Source organism: Lates calcarifer, unplaced genomic scaffold (genome assembly GCF_001640805.2).
Source record: "Lates calcarifer isolate ASB-BC8 unplaced genomic scaffold, TLL_Latcal_v3 _unitig_5494_quiver_732, whole genome shotgun sequence".
Taxonomy (NCBI): domain Eukaryota; kingdom Metazoa; phylum Chordata; class Actinopteri; family Centropomidae; genus Lates; species Lates calcarifer.
In genome coordinates, this window is record NW_026117562.1 from 1 (window position 1) to 7,044 (window position 7,044).

At 42.5% G+C, this 7,044-nt stretch overlaps 5 non-coding genes across 5 annotated transcripts; all 5 read left to right on the forward strand.

Moving 5' to 3' along the window:
• The first annotated feature begins 4,597 nt into the window (after positions 1 to 4,597).
• On the forward strand, positions 4,598 to 4,669 carry trnap-agg (transfer RNA proline (anticodon AGG)). The gene has a single exon. It is a non-coding gene; the product is annotated as a tRNA-Pro (tRNA).
• A 456-nt stretch (positions 4,670 to 5,125) lies between these two features.
• Positions 5,126 to 5,197, forward strand: trnap-cgg (transfer RNA proline (anticodon CGG)). Its single transcript has one exon. It is a non-coding gene; the product is annotated as a tRNA-Pro (tRNA).
• A 218-nt stretch (positions 5,198 to 5,415) lies between these two features.
• Positions 5,416 to 5,487, forward strand: trnap-agg (transfer RNA proline (anticodon AGG)). Its single transcript has one exon. It is a non-coding gene; the product is annotated as a tRNA-Pro (tRNA).
• A 381-nt stretch (positions 5,488 to 5,868) lies between these two features.
• On the forward strand, positions 5,869 to 5,940 carry trnap-agg (transfer RNA proline (anticodon AGG)). The gene has a single exon. It is a non-coding gene; the product is annotated as a tRNA-Pro (tRNA).
• A 412-nt stretch (positions 5,941 to 6,352) lies between these two features.
• Positions 6,353 to 6,424, forward strand: trnap-ugg (transfer RNA proline (anticodon UGG)). The gene has a single exon. It is a non-coding gene; the product is annotated as a tRNA-Pro (tRNA).
• Positions 6,425 to 7,044: the final 620 nt, after the last annotated feature.

Genomic DNA, 7,044 nt, shown 5'->3' on the forward strand with positions numbered 1-7,044 from the left:
ATGGAAAGCAGAAGATGAGCTGATTATTGATTTCTGAAGGTCAAAGGTGACAGCTGTGGTATGATGGAGGTCCATCAGAGGAGGCTGTTAATTATTAATAAGCTGACAGCCTGTAACCTGATCTGTTCTTACTCTGTTTAAATTTACTTAATGATTGAAAACATCCAAACAGGCTGTGGATCAGTTGGATTTTCATTAGAGTCCAATATCTCAACAACTGCTGTCCAAACTTAAATGAGATTTTCTGATCTTATTCCTGCTCCTCAGACACTGAACCCTTTAGATTTGAATGACTGCACGACCTCTGCTGCAGCAACACACTCAAACATTTTCAAATCCACTTTTAAATACAAGGATGCAGCTCCAGAGGAGATTTAAATGAGTGGAGGAGCAGCAGGTTCACAGTTTCTGTCAGCACAAAAGAAGAAGGGGAGAGAGATACAGAAAGATATGCTTTTCATTGAGATCTTCATTGAATTACTATTTCAAGAACAGTTGTAACAGCTGGCCTCTCTGATGGTGAACGAATCAGATTCATCTAAAATAAGCTCATCCTCAGCTTCCAGAGAGATTATGACAGAAGAAGCTGAGGATCCACTGATGTAGAGGATAAGTAAACGTGCCAAAGGATCCTGTGCAGGTGTAAACACTTAGTGAAGGTTTTCAAAGAGCCTGACAGCTGCTGAGTGTAAACACTCACTAACAGGGTGAAACTCAGTGGAAACCTGCAGCAGCTGACTGGATCTCAGACAGTAAAAGGCTTTGACTCAATCTCACCTCAACTCAGACGACTGTAGATAAGAAGAGGAGGAGGAGGAGCAGGAGGAGGGTTGTTGTTCCTTTAAAAGCATCACACGGGAACACAGCAGCAGACGACTGACTCAGGAGAATAAAAACCTTCTCCTGGACTCATAAAGACCTTTAATGAGTCTGTAGACCACAGCCTCCTGCTGCTCTGTCTTATCACAGTTTCAGCTCAGCCTTTTACGTCATGGCAGTCATTGCAGTTCTGTCTGTGTCCACTGGAACTTCTTTCAGTCTGAGGAGGTCTATGTACATGTCACATGTTATGAATCACACACCCTCTGTTAATTGCTGATCTGCAGGATTGATTAGAAACCTACCGATGAAGACTCAGCTTTGCACAACGAGTTGACATCGTGGATTTATTAAGACGACAGGTGAACATGGAGGAAGTTGTTTGATTTAAAGCTGCACAAACAGAAGCCATGATGACTGCTTTCTATCTGTGAAGTGATTCAGTTCAGCTCTCATTAACCAGACTCTTGCTGCAGACCTCGTGGCTCTTTGGTCCAGGGGTATGATTCTCGCTTAGGGTGTGAGAGGTCCTGGGTTCAAATTCCTGACGAGCCCAGGCCTGGTTCTCTCTGCCGGTGAGGATTTGTGGCAAACACAACACAAATACATCCACAGAGTAAAGCAATCAGGGTGTAGGACTGAGAATGTGCAGGAGGAAGACGTCTCTGTCCCCTTCCCACAAACTATAAACCACATTAGTGCAAAAACAAACTGCCTGCTGAGCTGCTGAGACTGCAAGAGGAAAATATTCCCCGTCAGTCAGACTGTTTGACCTTCAACAGAGTGACTGGCTGCTGCATCACAGTTCATCAGTTACATCTGTGACTCAGACTGTAAATGTCAACTGGAAACCTGAGACGGATGGGAAAAGGACGTTCACTCGTCAGAGTAAAATTAGACTCTGAAAAAGAATATAAAGAAAAAAATAAACGTTAGTTTCTAAATGAATTCATCCGTTTTCCAAAACTGACGAGTTTTCAGCCAAGTTTCTAGATTTTTTTCCATTAGTCACTTGTAGATCTTGTGGTGATGCATTTGTGAGCAGAGACTGTTGAAGAACGGAAGATTTCAACAGATTATTATTTTATATTTGGCGTCAGCAGATTCTTGATTTAAGTCTGGATCACATAAATGACGACTCCAGACAGATACCGTACAGTGACATGTCTGAAATATTTGTTTGTTGAGCAGCTAATGAAGCTTGTGTTTAATCTGCCCTCCAGGACTTTTCTTTTCTCTTGAGACTTCTTTCTTTTGCTGCTGCATCAACAGTTTTTCACCAGCTGAACTCCTCAGAGGGAGGAAGTCTTCAGATTTGGAGGATGATTTCACTTGTCAAGAAGCATCATGTCTGTTTGGCAGAGGAAGGAGACGAGCCACAGTTTCAGCTCAGCTTCATCTGAATAGCTCAGCTATTCTACCTGTGTGGCTCTAAACAGACCGTCACAAGCTCCTCCTGAGTTTTCTCTGAGTTTCAGGAACATTGAACTTTGATACGTCCCTAACACTGAAGTTCTGTATGGTCTCATGAGAAAGTGAAAAAGTGAAATACACAGTGCTAGAAGCTTGGTGAAGAAAATATGAGACAATATTTTTTTCTGGAAATGACATTTGACAGGAGATTCTGAGGGGCTGGTGGTAATGAGTTCTACTGCAAGAGAAGGAAAACAAAACAATGTCTTCACTGGAGAAACAGACCAGAGTCTACATTAGAGTCATGAAGTGAGAAGAGGAAAGGATCAGGCAAATGTGCTAAAGAGCTAAAGAGCTGCGGAATATAAGAAACCTTTCACATTAAGTCTTTGATTAAAAGTTTTTCATTCACACATTCATTGGAGAACTGCATTTAATTGACCTATCATTGTTTTTGTGCAAATCAACTCACAGTCTGGGAGATTTTATCAGCTGCAGAGTTTCACTTTCCAGATGCAAATAAAGGACAAAATTTATGACGACTGGAAGGAGACGAGGGGTTTCCCATGACTCTGTAAATGTCCACTAATGTCTTTTACACTCAGTACTGCCAAAACACAACATTCACTTACATGTAATAATGACACACCCTGTTTCCACTCAGCATCCAGTGCTGTGATGCTGTTAAAGTGAAGGGCTGTGTTAGGCTGTGGAGAGGAACGTGTTAATGTCGATAAGAAAAGGAAATGAATTGTGTGTCTTCTGTGTTGTGTGACGTCCTGCTGTGGTTAGAATTCACAATAACACGAATGTTGTGTCTCAGCACCGACGTTGCCAGAGGTCAGGAGGTTTGCTCCCGCTGCGACCAATCAGGTTACACATTCACTCCGAGGAAACCTTCCCTCTAATTGGCTGATTTTTGGGTCAGTTTTGTAGCTGGAAAGTAACGTCTCCCATGCTTAAAGCCTCCTCCCTCACTGCTACCCAGCGGACTGGACGCATCTGCATCTGAAGGGTTTACAGTCTGTTTTATGAACTGAGTCCAGTCTGTCCAAAAACTCTCAGTTTTCCCTTTTATTTTCACGGCTGTAAAAAAGCCACCCTAACAAACATGAGAGCCTCACTCTGGAGTCAAGTCATGAACCAGAAAGAAGGGCTTCATGTCGACCAGATGACTAAACCAGCTGTGAAAGAAGAACCTGAAGTGTGGAGGAGACACAGGTCTGAAATCACTCTGGATGTTTTCATCTTTATTCCCCCAGAAAGAGTTATTTTTGATGGACATTTTAAAGCTGCTTTAGAGTTCAGCAAAACAAGCTGGAAACACAACATCCAACATTGTTCCCTTGTAAAGATCTTGTGGCAAACTTGTTCACAAACATTTCCTCATCCAGCAGACGCAGTGCAACATGATCATCCTGTTGTGCTGCTGTTTGTGTCCAGCTGACGAATCTAAGTCCAGTGATGATATTTATGTTTCGTTTAGCATCTTAAGGACACTTCAGCATCTGGACAGGAGGATCAACATGCTCCACCACCTGAGCTACACTCCATTGGATTTCCTGGTGACTTCTGGGAAATGCAGTACAGAAACACCACAGTAATGACCGCTGAGAAACTCTCTCCCTCTCAGCTCCATGTGTTTTTTATTTCAACAGTTTTCTCACTGAAGTGTCTTTAACAGATTCTCTCTCCTTGTTTTACGCGTTGTGTTGCGGCGTGAACGAGACGCTCTGTGCTCTAATGAACCGTCTGGGCTGTTTCTCTCTCGTTTATGGAGTCGTGAACAATTATGGCTACAAGAAGCAATCCATAAAAACAATTACAGAGCTTTAATGCGATGTGTTAAAGTCTTTTCCCAGGGCTCAGTTTATGTGTGTGTTGAGCCTTTTGTATTTTTTAACACTTTCAAATTACAGATTTTAGACACTCTCATTGGAAAGAAGATGACCTCATCCTCTCATGACCCAGAATGCCAGATCACAAAGTAAATCTATTTTTCCTTCGTCCTCCTCTGCTTCATCCTCAAATGAAAAATGAAATATTCTACGTGTTTTGTGCAGCATTTTACACATATTCCCAAAATTCACTCTTACAGAGGTGTAACCAAACTTCCAGGGGGTGAAATTAGACTGGTTATTCTTGGGCTCCCACAAATCCCTTGGTCAACCCTGGAGTACAATTTGGGACAATTTTGAGACACCCTGTCTTAACTGAAAAAATAAAAGGATTTATTTAGTTTAACATCCACTTAATGTCTGTTTCAGCAGTGGAAACAGAAGCTGGAGCAGCCATGATGAGTGCTTTGTGTGCGTGAAGTGATTCAGTTCAGCACTGACTAACCAGAGCTTTGTGTGGAACTTGTGGCTCGTTGGTCTAGGGGTATGATTCTCGCTTAGGGTGCGAGAGGTCCCGGGTTCAAATCCCGGACGAGCCCTTGATAACAGCTCCCAGATCTGACTGAAGCTGTATGTCTTAGACGTCTAACAAGTGTTTTGTCAGCCTGTAACCTTTATGTTTGCAGTAGCTGTTTAGCCTAGCTTAGCACAAAGACTGGAGCTACAGGAAAACTTAGACTTGGAAAAAAAATCCCACTCTGTTCTGTATATGCAAAGCTGTTTCTTCTGTGTTTCAGTCAAAACACAGGAGAAATGGCTCGTTGGTATGATTCTCACTTTGGCTGCAAGACGTCCCAGCTTCAAATCCTGGATGAGCCCACTAGCTCCCAGAGAGTCTAGAGTTTCTCCAAGGTAAGTTAGTAGTTTTATAAATATTAGAGTGAAGTCAGACACTGTGACAATACTTACAGAACCTCAAAAATGCTCCACCTACTTTCTTGTTAACAAAGATCCTTGATCAGACTTTTACTGTGGTTAAAATCAGAGCTCCTTGTGGCTCGTTGGTCTAGGGGTATGATTCTCGCTTCGGGTGTGAGAGGTCCCGGGTTCAAATCCCGGACGAGCCCTTGATAAACAAACTTCTAAAGCAGACTGTTTAGAGAGAAATCTTCTCTGTAGCTGCAAAACCGTGTAAGTTGTCCCAACATAATGTTCCCAGACACAATACTCTGTATGTGTTGGCAAGTTGTTTTATCTGACCTGTAAAGGGAGGAATCCTTAAATATCTTAGTCTTTAGTAAAATAGACTCTGAGGTACTTAACATGTGCATCAGTGTGTCTCTGTGGCTCGTTGGTCTAGGGGTATGATTCTCGCTTAGGGTGCGAGAGGTCCCGGGTTCAAATCCCGGACGAGCCCTGTTATCTGTCTGTCAGTTGAGGTACGTGTATGATGAAACAGTCTCTACTGGTTCTCTCTTCATAGAGATCAGAGACCAATATACAAAAAGGATTGTAAAAGAAACAGATACATCCAGGAGCTGTTCATTTCAGTTTAGCATAAAGACTGGAAGCAGAGGGACATCTGTTTCTGTCAAAGTTCCACAATGTGGTGTTTGTCTCCACCTGATGAATCTCAGTCTAGTATTCCCTCTGTTTTAGCTCTGTGTTTGGTCTCCTCCTCCTCCTGAGGTTTTTTTTTACAGCTGTTTCTCTGAGAACAGCTGTCTGAACTCACTTTCTGAAATAATGAGGACACTTTGAGGGGATGTTATTCCACTTACCGACCATGTTTTGTTGTGGCTCGTTGGTCTAGGGGTATGATTCTCGCTTAGGGTGCGAGAGGTCCCGGGTTCAAATCCCGGACGAGCCCTGTTATCTGTCTGTCAGTTGAGGTACTTGTATGATAAAACAGTCTCTACTGATTCTCTCTCAGAGACCAATATACAAAAAGGATGGTAAAAGAAACACTAATTGAGTTTTCCAGATACATCCAGGAGCTGTTCATTTCAGTTTAGCATAAAGTCTGGAAGCAGAGGGACATCTGTTTCTGTCAAAGTTTAAAGTTGCTCAGTCAGTCTAGAGTTATTCATGTGGTGTTTGTCTCCACCTGATGAATCTCAGTCTGGTATTCCCTCTGTTTTAGCTCTGTGTTTGGTCTCCTCCTCCTGAGGTTTTTTTTTTTACAGCTGTTTCTCTGAGAACAGCTGTCTGAACTCACTTTCTGACAATAATGAGGACACTTTGAGGGGATGTTATTCCACTTACCGACCATGTTTTGTTGTGGCTCGTTGGTCTAGGGGTATGATTCTCGCTTTGGGTGCGAGAGGTCCCGGGTTCAAATCCCGGACGAGCCCTTTACCTCCTCTAGTCTTCAGGGTAGAGCAGCTTTCGCTCTAAGATACAGTGTTATTATAAGAAGAATCCATTATAATTGGTTTAAAGGGGCTATTTGTTTTTGGGTTTGGGCTGCCAACCTTACCAAGAGTGGGTGATGGTGATGGTGGTTGTTTGCTAAGAACTTCAGCTGTCACAGTACAGAAGGTTATAATATTACCTCTGAGCAGCGCTGCTTCCTCAGGGCAGACTGGACACTACAGTAAAGTAATGAGACAGGTTGATGCTAACTTCAGTAGAAGAAAAGAAGTGATAGAAGCAAAACATTGCCATTGCTTTCCAGCACTGGAGAAAGCTCTTGGTGAGTAAAGGAAAGAAGCTTGATGCTGAACTCACAACACTGGTAAGTATACAGGCATTCATGCTAACACTGGATATGTAGTGATACCAAAAACTTACAAATAGCTCCTGTAAATTAACATAGCAGTATATGAGTGGAACCTATATAATAAAGTGCTAATAAAATGTTATGATTGTGTTAAATTCCTGTCTGTATCAGGACTGTGGCTCGTTGCTGTGTCTCAGATTAAACCTGTTAAATTCATATCAGCCGCGGCTCACGCAGCACTAACAGGGATTA